Source organism: Lasioglossum baleicum, chromosome 19, assembly GCF_051020765.1.
Source record: "Lasioglossum baleicum chromosome 19, iyLasBale1, whole genome shotgun sequence".
In the NCBI taxonomy this organism is placed as follows: domain Eukaryota; kingdom Metazoa; phylum Arthropoda; class Insecta; order Hymenoptera; family Halictidae; genus Lasioglossum; species Lasioglossum baleicum.
Genome location: NC_134947.1, coordinates 2,034,200 through 2,054,035, shown reverse-complemented (window position 1 = coordinate 2,054,035; position 19,836 = coordinate 2,034,200). Strand labels below are relative to the sequence as shown.

At 38.2% G+C, this 19,836-nt stretch overlaps 1 long non-coding RNA gene across 1 annotated transcript; it reads right to left on the bottom strand.

Moving 5' to 3' along the window:
* Positions 1 to 6,683: 6,683 nt before the first annotated feature.
* LOC143218386 (uncharacterized) lies at positions 6,684 to 10,513 on the bottom strand. The gene is made up of 4 exons (XR_013011036.1): positions 10,378 to 10,513; positions 9,513 to 9,619; positions 8,958 to 9,084; positions 6,684 to 8,777 (listed from the first exon to the last, which is right to left on the bottom strand). It is a non-coding gene; the product is annotated as an uncharacterized LOC143218386 (long non-coding RNA).
* Between the last annotated feature and the right edge of the window lie 9,323 nt (positions 10,514 to 19,836).

Sequence of the window (19,836 nt, the reverse complement as noted above, 5' to 3'; positions counted from 1 at the left end):
TTCGCACCTCGCGCCCATTCTCGCGGCTCCGAGTTTAAGAACGAAGCCTCCGTCTTCGGAGTCTTCTGCTTCTTCAGCGGCTCCGTCCTCCGAGGACACTACGCTCGTCGAGCATACTCTCGCTGCTCCAACCGTAGGAACAGCCTCTCGTTATCCGGACTCCTCTACTTTTTCACCGGTGCCGTTAACCGAGGTCAATTCGCACCTCGCGTCCACCCTCGCGTTTTCGAGCTCAGACAAAGCGATTCTGTCTCCGTGGGTACCGCTCGTCTCCGCGTGCATGTCAAAGAGCACGCACGACATTCGAGCTCTCGTTCACTTCTCGGATTTCTTCGAACTCCTTTCAAAGTGCATGCCGAAGCGCATGTACGAAGTCCAAACTCTCGCTCATTCCTCGGAATTCTCACAACTCCTCGCAACGTGCATGTCGACGCGCATGCACATGTTTCGAGCTCTCGCTCACGTCTCGGAGTTCTCACAACTCCTCTCAACGTGCAAGCCGACGCGCATGCACGTTTCTCGAGCTCTCGCTCCTTCCTCGGAGTTCTCACAACTCCTCGCAACGTGCATGTCGAAGCACATGGACGTCTCTCGAGCTCTCGCTCCTTCCTCGGAGTTCTTGCAACTCCTCTCACCGTGCATGCCGAAGCGCATGCACGCCTTTCGAGCTTCCGCTCCTTCCTCGGAGTTTTCGCAACTCCTCGTAACGTGCATGCTGAAGTGCATGCACGTCGTTCGAGCTCTCGCTCATCTTTCTGAGTTTCTGCAACTTTTTTCAACGTGCATGCCGGAACGCATGCATGATGTTCGTTCTCTCGCTCAATCTTCTGCATTGAATTGGGTCGATTCTGATCTATCGAGTTCGACCGCGATTCACCTCGTTCTCGAAGTCGACGTGAATTCCAGTGTAATTCTGGACCGTCTGCATCGTGTTTTAAGCGGGCAACTCATTGCCCACATTACCATCTTATGTTGGGTCATCTATGACCCCCTTTCAAGTCACTCGCTCGACCACTCTATCGCACGCAGATCATGTCCGCAACTTCGCTCGGGTTCTCGCATCCCGCTGCATCACTGTGTGGGTCAGTCAAAGTATCCTCCCGTGACTCCTTTGACCATTCCCCGCCTAGAACTGCAAGCGGCAGGATTCTCGCGCCTCCGCTCTTGGCGCCTCCGCTCTCGCGCGCTTACGCCTACGCTTTCGCGCACTCACGCCGCCGCTCTCGCACTCTCGTGCTCTCGTGCTCTAGCGCTTTCGCGCCCACAATCTCGCGTACTCGCGCATCCGCTCTCGCGCGCTCGCGCCTCCGCTTCCGCGCCTTCGCACTCGCGTCTCCACTCTCGTGCGCTCGCGCTCGCGCTCGTGCGCCTACGTGTTCGCGCTCTTGCCCATCCGCTCTCGCGCCTCCGCACTCTCGTGCACTCGCGCTCTCGCGCCTAAGCTCTCGCGCAGTGGCGCCTCTGCCCTCGCCCTTTCGGGCCCTCGCGCCTCCGCATCCGCGCCTTCGCGCCTACGCTCTCGCGCTATTGCACCGGCGTGCGATTCAAACGTCGCGCCCTCGCTCCGACAGGGCGGGCGGCCCTCGTTCCCTACACCTTGCGCTAGTTGTATCAATAAATGTAACACCAAATTATGTATAAATGTCTGTAAACGCAGTTCAATCTTTCGCTTCGTTCGCGTTCCTCTTATACCTAGCGCCTACAGCGATGACGGTCATGGTATTGTAAATGGGTGTCAAATCTGTAAAATTCATCTCAAGCGATCTTACTCATTCATCTGCGTCTACATCCAGCGGACCCTCGTTCCCGTGCGTACGCGACTCAACCGTCATGCCCTCGCTCCGTCAAGGCGGGCGGCCCGTAGCGTCATATCCGCGTCATTCCATTTCGCATCTTTCCATTTTTCCACGGCGGGCGGTCTGCCGTTCGGGCCACTCTGGGACTAGCGTGCGCGGGCATTGTAACACGCATTCCCTCTATCGTTTAAGTTTCGTCGTCGCGATGCCCCCCGTCATCCCATGTTTTCTTGCGATTTCGCTGCGTTTCGAAACTAGTGTTTCGAGGCGGGCGGTATGTTCAAGATTCGAATTGTGAATTTGCCGGTCGGCACGCCAACCGTCGAGCCCCGTTCGCTCTGCTCTTTTTTCAACCCTGTTTAGAGTCGCGTAGCGATCATGCGTAACCGTAGCGCGAGGCTACGGTGTGTTTGTCAGCTCCCATCACCGGCAAATCTCCACTATTCGAATCTTGAACCGTCGTCTTCCCGGATCACGCGATCGATCCGGAACCAATCGCGTGCGACCCCGCCTGCCGTTTCGGCGAATATTTAAAGGCCCTCCCTTGGCGGAGCGAGCCTCTTCCCATCAGTTCTTCGAATTAAGACAATCGGTCAAGTAACACAGTCTCATTTTTATCTACGTTGTTTGTTCGCGACGATCACCGCACTTTCTGGAACTATCCATTCGCCAATTCTTTCGAGTCGCAGACGATTCGGTTTGTTCGCGTCGCGATCCGGGATTCTTCCCGCGCCAAGATCTCCGACGAACGCGTGAAGATCTCCGTCCGCGGCGGCCCTTGTCAAGGTTCGCACAAGATCTCCGTCGCGCTCCAAGGCAGACCCTCGCACGCGCAAGAATTCCGTAGTTTCGATCCAGTCGGCGACTCCAGTTTGAAATAAAGTGCAGTGTGAACTCCACTCTGAAACTAATATCTCTCCCTCATTCTCACGATCCTTTTCATTGCCGTCCTCGCGCGCTCATTACTGAGCGGTTCCAGCGTCAGGCGCCTCCGACCGTCGGTCGACGCCGAACAGTAGTCCTACACAAAGAAATGTTTTTCCTCGCAAGAAATTCGTTAACGGAAATTCTCCTTTAAACATAAAGAACCATGGCATCTGCAGTGAACCGTACTGCCGCGCGAAATAAAGAGCTTAAGGGTCGACTTCGTATTTTATTTATGATATAGCCGTTACCAACCGTTTTTCGGATTAGAAGATTATTTATGCTACGGTCACTCAGGTACGGCCAAATGTTATTTTGTACATCCGGCAATTCTCGGAATACTTACTTCGTCCCGGGCTAAGAATATTCACGGTCACTCAAGATACAACTCTAAAGAACCCTCGCCGTCATAAATTACAACCCCAGATGTGTAACCCCAGATGTGTACGCCCGCGTTCGCTAAGCTCAGTCCAAGGTTAAACATTCAATTTTTTAAGGATACGGTCAAGGGGCGACAGTCAACCGTCGAGCGACGTCAATTACCGCTCTTGCCTTCATACCAGGTAGCACCCCACTCTTCCTTCCGACTAGACCAGCCTCTCAGTCACCATGGAAGGAAGTTTGAACAATTAAGGGTGTCCTGATTGGTAAACGACGAGTTGACTGAACCAACCCGGACAGTTCTTTCCCTCATTACAATAGATTCTACTTCCCTTTCCTCGTCTAAGGTCAACCTCTCCACCCACGAGGAGCCTAACCGACCTCTCGCTAAGACCAACGTCCAGTACTTTCAGCAGTTCGTTTCCGAATCTCTGAACGAGTAACACTGACCAGTCTTGCTTGAGCGTCTCACGTGATTGCTGCATACACGATCAGCACATTTCACTACAATACAGATCAACACGGTTTGATCTGCGCGCGTCTAAGGGAGGATCTGTTGGATTAGCCTTACTGACGAGTTCACCAACAGATCTCGAACAAAACGCGATTCCTCCAGTCAATTCCTTGTCCACACGATCCGTTATTTAATTTGAAATAGTTGTCTAAGATTAGTTTGGCGGGCAACATTCGAACAATCGCGAACCCATTTCTCTACAATCGAACATTTTGAAATCGGCAGTTCCGCGATCGAACTTACGTATAAATAATAACAGAAACATTATATTTATACATTCACATACTAAATATGTTCTTTCGTTGTGTATAAACATTTATCATATTAAACATCCCAAATAAATTTATAACGCAATAAATGAAAATAGAGATTATTCAGAATTTATGTTCTGTCCACTTAATTTTGTCCACGACTGTAAATCGGAAGTCAGTGGGACATACAAACGTCCCATACGGACGTACTGCAGACATCCATCCGGAAGATACAGGCTAATGTGATATTCGTACGCCGTAAAAGTTCTTACTCTATTCCATATACTCATTTTATAAACCCCCACGATACGAGAAAGCACATGATTCTGAAACATTTCGCTGCGTACTGTACGCAGATGTGTACCATTGTGCGAATGCAGTTAATATCGCAGTAATAAAGGGAGAGGCGCCTTTAAATCACAAAAATATAGTAAAACGATGAAACGGAACAACTATTGCTATTCTATTTTAGAAGCAGTCGTGTCGAGGTGCAGTGCGGCATTTGATTTATCGCAACTCTAGGAGGCGGTGTTTTCTACCACTTATTGAAAACGTACACATTGAACTGATTCGATTCTGCAAATTCTCACGGTAACATACGAGAAGAGGACTATACTTCGCGACCTCGAATATTATTGCAGAATTGCAAAAACCAGCGGCGCGACGAACATTAAAAATTCCATCGATAAAACTACTTCGCTTAACGTAATGATACCTCGTCTTTTACCTTACGGGCCGACGAGGCGTTCGATACGTTTACAGTTTACATACACATCGTGTATGTCTACCAACGCGATCGAACCACTACGTCGTGGGGGATTAGTCCGAAAAGTATACAGTATACATGCTGGTGAAACGCAGTGGTCCGTTCCCTGCATTTAGCGCTCACACACCATCAAATGGCCAAATGGTTCAGGTAAGCTACAGTGTTTTCCGCCATCGCAAGTCACGCCCAACACCATGGCTTGCACCGCATTAGATGCTAATACGATGCTCACCATGGCATTGTCGTGCATACCGCCACAGGTGACGTAACTTAATACGTCTTCTTTTTGCGTACGGTATTGTCAAATGACAACGGAAACACTTGTTCCATTGCTGGAACGGCACACGTGCGTCTGTTATGGCACACGTGCGTCTGTTATGGCACACCGCGGGGAGTTGAACGTAGTAACCTGCACCGTGATTTTTTTGCGCTAACTGCTTACGGCAAACCTGGCCTAAGAACGTACCAATACGTTTCTTCTCTACGTAGTGATCCGGTGGGCGTATGCTCCACAATTTTGACGGTATCAAAAACTCTAAAGTAATATAAAGTATCTCTGGAATTTAATGGTCGTATGCTCCGTGCGCTACTGGTTCCGTTATGTTGATCCTCTACTATAATACGAGTTCGCGACTCTTATAAATAATTAAATCGAATCGTTTAGGTGCGTTTTTTCAATATGCGTGTAGACGCGATCGTTCCTCTATCGCGTTCACTTTAATTCCGCCTATAGACAACGCGGTGGTATTTTTCGCGACACTAAGACAATCGCGACAACAGATTATGATTCTCTCGCAACTCTAATCGAAATCGCGAATACCTACACCGCACCCGGCAGCCGTATCGACTGCGTGGACCACTTTTGCAGTGGCTCGTTGCAGCTGGAGCATGGGCGCCTGAAATGTCGAAAGATTCGAACGCAAACACGATTCTTCTGCTGTGCAACGCTAATTCAACGAACAGAGATCCAAATGATTACTGTAAATTTTCTGCAAAACAACTATACAAACTTTACTCTTAAAAAATTGCAATATCTCAAAATTGCTTCAAGTATTGGTAAAAATGGAAAATGGAATGGCGACTATTTCATTCGCAACGCTACATATCGAATACAATGGAAATTGAAGTTAATTGAATATACCTGATTGAAGTAAATGGAAATCGTGAGCATGTCCGCAGCGCTAATTTTTATTTCTGTTCAGAAATAACTAATGCAACACGCGTGGTTTTTTTCGCAACTGGAAATCGCGGACGTGCCCATCTCCGCTGGTCGTTGGGGCGGCGCGGCGCACAGTGGGGTATTTGCCCGAAAAACAGGAATAAAATATTGTAGCGTTATTTATGGGCTCAGGGTCATAAAAAAGTAGGTCGTTGGAATCGTCTTGACCCCAGCTATGAGATTATGTACTTTAACTTGTACTTTAAAATGTACTTTAACATTTAAAAAATCAAAATAATTTTTATTTTTTGTCGAAAAAAAATTCTTTTGAAATTTTAAATACATAATTTTGTACATGTTCCAATACTGTTCAACTTTTATTGGAACCATTTTGTCGTCAGATTATCCGAACTCTTGAAAAGTAGTGATATGTAATGATTACGAAGATTATTTGATTACGATGATGTACGGAGTTGAGATAGGTGTACAAACTCTTCACAGATTTCATTCTGTTATCATCTAAATTAGTATTGTTATTAATATTTCAACATTGCCAATGATTCTGTCAGTTTTTTTTCGATTTCAAAACTTTATTGATAATTTTGGTATACTATTGAATTGAATTGAGCACTCCTTCTTGTACCATTACATTCTATAAAGCTTTGCGATCATAGTCCAACAAAAATTTCTTCCGGATTGTTCCGGATTGGAGAGTTATAACTAATTTCAGTAGAAATGAGCGTCGAAAGTGGCGACTTTCGTTTCGAAATCGAAAAAAAACTTGCAGAAGGATTGGTAATGTTCAAATATTAATAACAATATTAATTTAGATGATGACAGAATGAAATCTGTGAGTGCCCTGTACACCAACCTGAACTCTGTACATCGTACTCAAAGCGTTTCGTTATCACTACTTTTCAAGAGTTTCGGATAATCTGACAACAAAATGTTTCGAATAAAAGTTGAACAGTACTTAAACATGTACAAAATTCTATATTTAAAATTCCGAAAAGAAAATTTTTTCTACAAAAAATAAAAAATATTTTGATTTTTTAATGTTAAAATACAATTTTTATCTGATAATGTTATAGCTGGCGTCAAGACGAATCCAACGACCTACTTATTTATGACCCTGAGCCCATAAATAACGCTACAATATTTTATTCCCGTTTTTCAGCGAAATACCCCACTGTGCGGCGTGGCCTGCCCATGTGTGCAACTCTAACTACATCTACTACTTCTACTACTACTACTACTTCTACAGATGAGTACAGTGACAATGAATGAAATGACTTCGCATCCCAAGATGCGAGGCCATTGCAGTTGCCCTCTTGAGCGACAATTTGTCGGAGCCACTTCAGCATATAGCCTCTTCTTTTTCTTCGGAGGTCCACCAAACAACTGAAACCCTAAACGTGCTCGCAGTGAAAACGATCGACGACTTCCGAAACGTATCGCAAGTTTCGAGAGAAGCCGATCGTCCGCTGGTGCAATCGAGCAGCTGCGCAACGTTTCGAAACCCTGATTCGCGCGCGTTCGCGTCCACGTCCGCGAAAAGCTACACGAGCAGGAAGAATCGAGCACGAAGAGAAAGCGGTAGTCAGTCCCGGCTCCTACCTACTTAGAACGAACAGTCGCACCAAAAAGGTAAGCTACCTACCTACCTACCCCTATATTTAAAAAATGGCAAAAGACAAGCTCTCCAACACATTCGCAACACGATCTTCACACAGACGCCAGGGTGCAACAGCCTAACACCTAGAGAGAACGTCCCGGGACGCCTCCGGCACCCTAACGTTCGAATCACAAGCACACTCTAAGGTACTACGTACCAGTTTTCCTGAAATCGACTGACAATGTTAGTAATCATTGCGGGATAAATCGAAACAACAGCTGAATTAATACTAAATTTAATTACACGCGTAATTTTTAATATTGCATGTTATTTTTAATGAATTGAGAAAGCTACGCGCACACACATTTCACGAGAAGCCATGTAGCATGTCACAGATTAATGGGAATATGCGCTACCGAATCTAGTTTAAGAAGCCGACGCAATTCCACTGCCTAACACACACACACAGAAGTGGAAAATGCGTCGTGCACGATACACTAACGATTGTCAGTCGCCACACATAAGATTAAAAAATAATATTCCATGTGCCCGTTGCTGTCATCCTCTTGAGTAGCACTTGGGCACGCGAGAGGATTCGGGCAACGAGCAGGGAACCTCATTATTCTGAAAATCCTAACTAAAAGAATCCGTTAGATTTTGTACGGGCTAACGTTCATGCATTTTTGCAAAATGACTCTACTTTCAACTCAAAATATAATCTCAATTTACAAATCAAATATTAAATTAATGAAAATGCTCAGGACAATTTAATTGTTGAGCGAAAAGAGACTAAGAAAGATTTTAATAAAAATATTCAATAATTTATTGATTTATTTGTTCTCAATTTTTATGGAAATATGTATTTCAAAAACCCTCGGAAGATCCTTTGGACAAAGCAACGTTTCGAACTAATGGAAAAAGTACTAAACATAAAGTACTTATAAAAGTAATATATGTTAACTTGTTTTGTCTAAAGAATCTATCAGTCGCGAATTGTCTTTTTGTACCTGATATCTAATGCTTCCGATCAATTTAAAATAATTTTAATATACAAACATTCTTGATGATAAAAAACGACTCTAATAATTATGCACCAAATTACGGAAGATTGTTATCTTTTAACAAATTCGAGAATCTATCATATTATCGAAATTGTTAAATTTATAAAAACAAACGCGACGTACAAAAAGCGACCCTACCTAGCTAAGAAACAGATTATTACCCGCAGGAACGCCTAGCGTTTCCACGGTCACTGTACTCGTCAAAATCTACCAATAAGAAAGACAGTTGTTTGTTCACTTACTACTTGTTGAGGCTGTGTTGGAGTTGGTGTCGAGCTGCGTAGGTGTTGAAGTGAAGCTGCGTAGAATCCTGAAATAAAAAAGGAAACAAGGTATTAAAAAATCTTTGTAAAATTCCATCGGGATATATCGAGTCCATTTGATTTTTGACAGAAAATATATATGTTACGGTAAATATGATTGATCCGGTGATTAGTCATTGCACTCGTCAAAATCTACCAGTAAGAAAGACAGTTGTTTGTTCACTTACTACTTGTTGAGGAGAAGTGAAGCTGTGTTGGAGTTGGTGTCAAGCAGCGTTGGGGTTGGTGTCAAGCTGCGTTGAGGTTGGTGTCAGTCAAGCTGCGTTGTGGTTGATGTGAAGTTGTTGTGAAGTCCTGGAATCAAAAAAGGAAACAAAATATTAAATAATCTTCTATTTAAGATATAAGATAAAATACAATAGAATTAGTACCATTATTTTCAGCAATATTAAAAATTGAAATTGAAGATATATGAAGACAAAATACAAATATTTTCAATATTCTTCACATGAAATACTATTTTCAAAAAAATTACTGCCTCGAATAAATTATTTTATTTTCAAAAATGACTGCATCAAATAAAATATTTTCTTTTCAGAGTTGTACATATACTTTAAAAAATAAATAGGATTATTTACTATTTAAAATACTATTTTCCCCAGCTCTGGCTACATCCGAATTAATAATAAGTAAAGAATTCAAATCGAATTAATAAATTGTTCATTAGTGGATATTCAATAACACAATTTAATTTGGAAGGTACATAATAGGTGAATACTCACGCTCACGTCCTTTCCTCCTTGAGGAAAATACGATACGACGCTGCCGCTGGGTCTCGCTTTCAATTTTCGAAATCAGCGACCACGGCTACCAAGCTGCTCTTCGGAATCTGCAACAGAAAGAGCAAATTTATTAATTACATATACAATAGTTATAATTACAACAACAATTACATATAATATAGACAACAGTTAAAAACTAAATCACAATTAATAATAAATAAATAATTCAACGGCTAGAAACACGAATTCGGTACGGTATACATACATATTTATTTACGCGACTTGCCGGACGCGGTGACCTCCCCCTAGCCGAGACGCCTGTTATGGGAATAACAAATCTAAATGGCCCGAATTCTTGCGTTTTTGCAATGACTTTGACCGTTAACGTCTTTGATCTACAACAACTTTAACTATAACGACTTTTAAAGACAATTCGATATTAAAATATTAACATTATTTGACAACAACGTATATAAACCGACTATGTCTAATTCTTCTTATAAGTATATACACCACTGTGCAAAAGAAACAAGCACTCAGTATAATTATAAGAGATATAATGACAAATAATATCTTTATGTAGAAATTGTATTGTACAATGATTGATTTATTGCATTTAAAGTATGTATTAGATAATCCGCAATAACACACATATTCTCAGAACTATTCAATTAAACAGCGGAATGCTTTTTCAAAACTTACTGTGTTCTTATTTGATTTTTAACGCTTTTCTAGTAAATGTGGCCGGGTGCTTCATTCTTTTGCACAGCAGTGTATATGTATTATAATGTAATAAGACTATTTTTATACGAAAATGAAAGGATACAAGCGTACAATAGTTCAAGAAAATGATGTCTGTACTTACTGTTGTCGGTGAAATCTCAAATCGGCCATGATCGAGAATCCATAATCCATATAGACACAAGACACTACACTATACACCGCGACAACCGACGGTGAGAAAGCCAGCACAACAGTGCCATCAGCTATCCCGACTGATCCCGACTGATTCCGATTCCGACTGATCCCGACTCCCGACCTTCGGTTTTCGGTAACGCGAAGCGTCGATCCTAATACCCCCCACCGCTATAGTCAATCCTAACGGACAGGACCGTATCCGCGAGTAGTCCTCAGGCCCCTGACGACTCACAATGGTTCAGAATCGCCAAAAACATGTGCAAAAGACTATTTTTCAACTTTCTCAAAAATGAATGTAGGGCCGTAGCCGATTAAGATGGTCAAAACTGCCCTTACAGTTTTTGCAATTACTATTGAACCATTCGAAAGCTGAGCAAGAAAAACCCCTCTGAGTACAATTTGAGCCCTTCAGCTTGTCCGTGAGGGTAGCTACAGAGTAAATTATATTTTACGCTTTTCTATGCATTTTCCGGTCTCAAATGCGTTCTAAAATTCTGAAAAAAATGTAACATATTTCGGATCCTAATGCGCATATTTTAGAGAATTTTTCAGATTTTTTTTATGCAAACTGTGGTCGTAAAAATTGAAAAACCCCCGAAAAATCTGAAAAATGCAGATTTCTCGAAAATATGAAAACATGCTATTTTACTGTTTGGCTTCCTGATAAAGTGTACTATAACAGGCGGTGCCGTCAATTTATTTCAGATTTTTTGTTATGGGTCATCACTGTCAAAAATAATAAAAACCGAATTTTTTCGACGTTTCTGCTGTGAGGAGGAAAGTTCTACACTTGTTGATTTTACTGCGGGTGTATATCAAGTAATTTTTATCGTTATTACATTGCAATAAGCAGTTACATATTTGACCTCAGAAATGCAATTTGAGAGAAGAAAAATTGTATTCCGTGCGTCGAGAAGTTCAGTGACTTTTTGTTATAACTTTTGAACCATAAGAGATATCGGGATGAAATTTGCACTAAAATTCATTGAAAAAATAGTCAATTTTGACTACAGACAAATAAATATTTTTTTCATTTGTTAAACAATAATTTTTAATTAATTTTCATTGAAATTTTTAATTAAAAAATAATTGTTTAAATACAATCTTCCAAACCATTTTTTACTTTCTAAGTATGTATTTTATATTTACGTTTCATACATGCAATGCTTTATGGAATGGGTAAAATGTAAAGAGCAATCTCTTTTTAATCAATGCATACAAAAAGTACCAAGAAGATAAAAACGCTTCGCAAGCGCGTCAAAAGATATTGTTTATAATAATTTATAATATTTATAATATTGTGTATAATATATAATAATTTAGTGACATTGTTTTTCTATAACTATTGGTATGAGATTCGAAATGGATAATATAGAATTGATGGAAAAAAATGTGATAACAATAACGGTTTTATAATATAACAATAATAGCATAAAATGAATACCATGAAATATTACTGCCACCAATAGGATTCGAACCGCACTCTATCTGAACATTCTGGTATACATATATTACACAGAATACACAAGTCTTCTTTCTCTTAAATCGCATTTGTTAGGTGAAACAATTGCTTTTTTCAATGTAATTACGTTTAAAATTCCTTGATATACACCCGCAGTAAAATCCACAAGTGTAGAACTTTCCTCCTCACAGTAGAAACGTCGAAAAAATTCGGTTTTTATTATTTTTGACAATGATGACCCACAACAAAAAATCTGAAATAAATTGACGGCACGGCCTGTTATAGTACTTTATCAAGGAGCCAAACAGTAGAATAGAAATCTTCACTTTTCTGCAGATGGCCAATGAAATAATAATTAAACTAGAGGGTTATTGTTGCTCGCTCGCTTCGCTCGCTCGCGAGTAGGGTTGTTTTTGCTCGCTTGCTTTGCGAGCTCGCGGATAGGACTGCTCTTGCGAAAGGGTTAGTGGTACGCATGGCTAGTAGTACCTATAGCTATTAATGTTTTTTTTTTATTTGTTGTGTGACTCTCCACGAGCCACACAAAGAACTTCCCGATTCGTTAGTTGCAGTATATTATTATCATTATTAAGTGTACGTTTTAAGAAGATTATACGTTTTCAGGGAAATTCAATAGTTTTCTACTTATCAAAATGTTTGCTATATGGCGTCGCATTAAACCAACATCGTATGCTCGTTGCTCGCTTGGTTCCTTGTTATAGCATACTAATGTTGCAAAATAAATTGTCTTAATTAGTTTTTCGCAAACGATACAACTCCTCATTATCCGGGTTTGCAGTATTGATCTTGGTTTTCTTCGATACTGTTAATTTAAATTGTCCCAAAATATATAAACCGCGCTCAATTTTGAAACTCTGCTCAGTGCTACACTCCCGGACAAAAAGATAGCACATTTTAAAATTAACGTAATATTTATTTATTTAACATTACAACCAAGGTTTTATTTTTACGCATTCTTGCAAAATATCGATGTAAACAGACACAAATGAAATTGAATTGAATTTCGCCAGTGTATACAATTTTATTTTAAAAAAAAAGAATTTTTAAGGAAATATGGTGTGACAAAATGATAGCACATTTAACTGAAAATTATGTATAACAGTAAATCAACGAATGATAATTAATGCTTAATATTTTGTGGCCCCTCCTTTACATTTAATAACAGCCATCATTCTCTTTGGCAAAGATTCATAGAGTTTTTTAATGGTTTTTTGCTCTAATTGCTCCCACTCATCTTGAATACATTTTTTTAATTCGGCAATATCTCCAAATTGTCTGCCATTTCAATATACAGCTCGGGCAAGATTTCCCCAACAATTTTCAACAATGTTGAGGTCGGGTGATCTTGCTGGCCAATCTAAAACGCGAATTTTTTCTCGAGAAAAGTACTCTTTTACTACTTTTGCTGTGTGTACTGCGGCATTATCCTGCTGAAAAGTATACTTCTCTCCAGCAATTCTGGTCGCGTACGTGTTTATTTGTTCCTTAATCATTTCCAAATACATTTTGCTATTCATTTTTCCTGTTATAAATTTGATTTCCATTTTACCATAGTACCCGATACCGCACCAAATCATCACACTACCACCTCCCATTTGTCGACGACTCAAAAACTGTTCCTCTTTTCGCATATCGTGAAAATAGTAACTCAGACCATCAGGTCCATCTAAGTTAAACCTCTTTTCATCCGTAAATATTATTCTTCGCCATTTCTTTCGCATATGAATATTCTTTTCCGCAAAGTGTAACCGATTGTTCTTATGTTGCACAGTTAACCAAGGCTTTTTCTTTAATTTTCTTCGTTGTATGTATTTGCATTTTTGTAAAACACGTCTCACATTCCTTATATTAGTGTCTACACCAACCCTTTGTGCAATTTGCCTTGCAGTCATCTTAGAATTCGATGCTGCTCTTAGTATTGCACGACGTTCCCGGGCGCTTAGACTTTGCGGACGTCCAGAACTCTTCTTTTTACCATAGTTTTCCCGATTTTTCAAGAAATTCATTATTACTTTTCGACTTCTATTCATAATTTTTGCTATTTTTGTCACTGAATATTGTTCTTCTTCCAATTTCATTATAGTGTGAATCTCACACGCGTTCAATCTCTTTCCGCGACCCATTTTTCATAATATTTCGCCTTTTTTAAACAAATATACAACACGAGGTAATATTACGGACTTTATTAACTATGTTCCGAGGTTGTTGTTCGCAATTCGCGAGGTTCGGTGTAACTGGAAAGCGTAGATTTACTACACGTGCTATCATTTTGTCCCACTTGCGAACCACAATATTTACGTTTTCATTTCTAGAGTTCTGTTGAAGTAAATATTGTCGATGATATTCAGTACATTACATATAGAGGCATGTCAGAATATGTTGACATATTACAATACTAATTTTCTTCGGTTTATTCTACCAAATGAGAAAAAATAGACGAGGTGCTATCTTTTTGTCCGGGAGTGTACATGCAACATTTGTAAAGTTCGCCTTTCTGATTTTTTAAAATCCAAACATACTTTCTCGTATGTTTGTCCCTGACTTTTATGAATCGTAATCGCTTCAGCAGGAACCACTGGAAATTGACTACGTGTGATTTGATATTTTTCCTCACTCGACATATTTACTTGATTCGAGATTTTTATTATTGGTGTAAAATTTTGATGAATATTTGCATTTTTCATATAATCACGATAACGAGTTCTTACTTTCACTCCTACTCTGGCCAATTGAAAATCTAACCACAATATAGACGGAATTTCAGTATTCTCTTGAAAAGTAATAAATTTTAATATTCCGCATGTGTGTGTGCTCCATTAACCAATCCGTTTTCAACATTAATGTTATTAATAATTATCATATTGTTTATATTAATTTTCAATTTAATCTCAGTTAATAATTAGTTTTGAACTGATTGTTTTTTTAAAGATTGTAATATAAATTTTTTTTGTACTTTCATCGATATTCTTTGAAAATGTATTCTCGGGAGTAGAGATGATTAACTCACTCTTGCATTGGGATAATTTTCGATTATTGTAAGCGGAAACATCACCGTAAGGTACAAAAAAATTTTTTTTTTAAATTTTAAAAAAATCGAAAAAAAAATTTTTGGTGTAATTACGTTTGTTTCTTCGGTGGAAACTTTCCGTTCTCTCGTATAAATTGCATTGTTGAATGAACTTCTTTCGAAAAAACTAAAAAAACTAAAAAACTACTTGACCAAAATGGACCAAAATCTAATCAGCTCTAAGTTACAGCGGGGCACATCGATTGCATCATTCATCATCCTGATCGCGTTGTTACTTTTTCTGAAAACGTTAACGAAAAATTTGATTACATAGAAACGGCCATACGCACGCACACACACACACACACACACACATACGAACATTTTGCTGAAAATAGTCTAAAATGACTGCAATGACCATGAAACGTGAAGATCTGCTAAAAAATCGATTTTCGATTTTCGGGGTCATTACAATAACTTCCCTATAAAATCGGGAAGTTAAAAAACGACAATTAAAAATAATGTTATCTTGTTTATTCTCTTTCGTCATTAATTAATCTCGAATCGACATTGAAAGATGTAAAGATACGAATCTTTGAATTCTTCTGCTTAAGAATGTTCTAAATCGCAGTACTATATAATTGTTTTAATTTTTAATTATTCTCGAGTATCCATACTTCCATGAGCGTTGATCTACACACAATTAATGCACATGTATCATTCCAAGCGAAATAGGACTACTGTTTCGAATTTTGTTCAAATTTGGATGTGTTGCAGTCTTTAGTAAAATAGGAACGTATCTTTATAGAAATTAATAGTTCTACGGACGTGTAATATGATGTGTCACAAGTTTTTCATTAAATTATGATGGCCAAACTAACAAAACGACGACAATTAGTTTTGGTTGCTCATAGTGAAAGCATAAGAGTATTTAATATAAATTATTTCATTTGAAAAGATATTTATTTTCATAGTTTATTTCGCAATTGTTTTAAACAGGTGCATTGCTATCATAGCACCAGAAAATTGAAAAAATAAAAATAATGATAATATAGCCCCAAGTGTCCTCTTTAGGGACCCGGTTTTAAAAATATGGATTCTTCCAAATTGGCAACATGAAAATTATTTGAAGCGAACGCTGCGCCGAAATATATCGCGCGGCGGCCCACAGTAGGTAAAGACCTAACTCGATTCAAAATCAAAGAACTTTCGATAGAAATGAGGTAGAGCGATGAAGTTTTTTTTAAATTAAAGCTGGAACTTTTCAGAATATGGGAGAAATAAGTAGATTACGGTACGAATGGTTTTTAACATTGAGAAAATTCGTTAAACTTGCACAATTTCAAGAATATGTGGTTTCTCCGTTACCACGGGCGGAAAAATTTTTTTTTAACATGCTATATATCATTTCCCGTAGATTTTTTCACGCTGATTTCAAATCTGGTCTCAAAATTGTCTACGACCTCTGGTTTTTTCCATAAATCGATTTTTGTGACAAGAAATTAATGAAATTATTGATCGCGCCGAATGGTGATGCGAGACTTGTTCGGGATGGGTAACTTGTGAAATGATCACCAGGATTAACTTGTAGAAACACGAGTGAAAAACAAACTTTATTGAAGTATGTGAACTTAGTAGGGCTGCAGGCGAGTCGAGCTAAGCTCGAACTCGAAGCGAGCTACTCGCGCCGACGTCATCGGCTCGCATCGGTGCGAGTTACTTGCATCGATGCGAGTACTCGACCGGCTCGATCAATCCAGTCGAGCTTAGCTCAGCTCGCACCGATCCACAGTGCGCCGGAATGCCTGTTTCTTGGACAAAATTCAATAACTTTTGTTCTGTTTATGATAGAGATATGAAACAAAGTGGGTTTTTTTATTTATATTGAGAGCAATCACAATATGATATTATTATTAATATAGTATTTATTTAAACATTAGAAAACGATATTTATAAACAAAATTTTGTTTTATTGGTGGTTTTCAGTAGATATATGAATTCGCAGTTCAGTTCTTCCGAAACTGCAACGTCGTTTTAAATTAAATTTTTTTCATAAATAGCAAATGATCGGAATTGTGGAAGAAATACTAAAAGTTGCATTATACAACTTCTTTATGTGGACCTATATTGAAAATTTAACAAATACGCTTTGTAGATCTGTGTTAATTGAACAACAAACGTCTACTATTTGATCTTCCTAAAATTCGCGTACAGATGCGCTTGTAACTAATTTCCTACTGAATTTTTTAAATCTTTTTCTCAAAAACTGATTTATTTTGACATAGTATGAACATTGTTTTAAATCGATATGAAGCAGTGACTTTTTCGATTTTTGTCAATGGTTCGGCGCACTGTGGCGAGCGTGCGATTCGTACGAAACGAACGGCATGCATGAAGGAATTGATCCGAAATAAATTCAAGCGTAATACGACATTGAAGTTCTCGCCGTGCCACGTTTAAATTATTATGTTGGATGTGTCTTATCATGATTATTAATGTATATTTTTTCAGATTTTACAGACTTTGCGAACAGGTTTTAAAAAATTGGAATTTACCAAAAATTCGGAAAAATGCATATTTCCTATTGAAGTTTGGGAAATATCAGGTATATAAAAATTCAATAATGAGATATTGTTGAAACAACTGTTTTTAATTTTTTTCAGAATTTTTTATACATATAGTGCATCGTACTACATATAGTGTATTGATTCGATAAACTTCTTTATCCAAACACATATTATAATAAAAATTGTACGAAATGTAAATAAATAGAGTTTTTAGTGCTCGGTACGTTTGGTGTTAAAAAAAACAAAAATTAATTTTTTGATATTTCGTTACCTTTTGGAGGTGTATTATGTAATAGTGAACATTCTTGTATTCAGAAAAATATTGTACAAACTTTAAAAAATGCAATACTCTTAAAAAAATAATTTTAAAAATATTTTATTTGTCTATATTTCAATATATGAACAATACTTCCAGCAGATACGATTAGTGCAGACGGCATGGTCTCCCGCTGCGAATCGAATCTCCGGCCTTGGATCAAATCCCACACCGAATGATTTTCTTTTTCGTTAAACACTTTTTTTTCTTCTTTCTGAACCATATAATTGTTGTAGTGATATTTCAAATATATTGTCAAAGCAATATTTATATTGCATTTTTACGTTTGTTAAAAATGTTCAATATTACATAATACACATACAAAAGGTAAAGTAATATCGAAAAAGTTGATTTTTATTTTTTTTTAAGTACATTGCACTATACATATATATTGTACATATAAAATTCTGAAAAAAATTAAGAAAAATGATTTCGACAATATCCTATTACTGAATTTTTATAAAACTGGTATCTCCCATACTTCAATAGGAAATATGCATTTTTTTCGAATGTTTTAAAATACATATGCAATTTTTTAAAGACGTTCGCATAATTCGAAAATCTGAAAAGCATATGCATTAATAATCACGATGGGACACAACTAACATATTAATATAAACGAGTTATGTACTCTGGAAACTTTAATATAAAACTCATTTCACGGCTACACATCAGATACATTGTATACATTGTTCGTTTCGTGTAAGCCGTTCGCTTCGGTGCGAGTAAGCTATCTTCTCGCATCAGTGAGATCGGTGCTTTGAAAAATATATTTAATATATCTCTACAACAATTATATCGTTAAAAAAAAAGAAAAAAAGTGTTTAACGAAAAAGAAAATTATTCGGTGTGGGATTCGATCCAGGGCCGAGGATTCGATTCGCAGCGGGAGACCTTGCCGTCTGCACTAATCGTATCTGCTGGAAGTATTGGTCATATATTGAAATATAGGTAAATAAAATATTTTTAAAATTATTTTTTTAAGAGTATTGCATTTTTTTGAGTTTGTACTTTATTTTTCCGAATACAAGAATGTTCACTATTACATAATACACCTACAAAAGGTAAAGAAATATCGGAAAAGGTTATTTTTATTTTTTTTAAGTACGATGCACTATATAAAAAATTCTGAAAAAAATTAAAAACGGTTGTTTCAACAATATCTCATTATTGAATTTTTATATACCTGATATTTCCCAAACTTCAATAGGAAATATGCATTTTTCCGAATTTTTGGTAAATTCCAATTTTTTAAAACCTGTTCGCAAAGTCTGTAAAATCTGAAAAAATATACATTAATAATCATGATAAGACACATCCAACATAATAATTTAAACGTGGCACGGCGAGAACTTCAATGTCGTATTACGCTTGAATTTATTTCGGATCAATTCCTTCATGCATGCCGTTCGTTTCGTACGAATCGCACGCTCGCCACAGTGCGCCGAACCATTGACAAAAATCGAAAAAGTCACTGCTTCATATCGATTTAAAACAATGTTCATACTATGTCAAAATAAATCAGTTTTTGAGAAAAAGATTTAAAAAATTCAGTAGGAAATTAGTTACAAGCGCATCTGTACGCGAATTTTAGGAAGATCAAATAGTAGACGTTTGTTGTTCAATTAACACAGATCTACAAAGCGTATTTGTTAAATTTTCAATATAGGTCCACATAAAGAAGTTGTATAATGCAACTTTTAGTATTTCTTCCACAATTCCGATCATTTGCTATTTATGAAAAAAATTTAATTTAAAACGACGTTTCAGTTTCGGAAGAACTGAACTGCGAATTCATATATCTACTGAAAACCACCAATAAAACAAAATTTTGTTTATAAATATCGTTTTCTAATGTTTAAATAAATACTATATTAATAATAATATCATATTGTGATTGCTCTCAATATAAATAAAAAAACCCACTTTGTTTCATGTCTCTATCATAAACAGAACAAAAGTTATTGAATTTTGTCCAAGAAACAGGCATTCCGGCGCACTGTGGATCGGTGCGAGCCGATGACGTCGGCGCG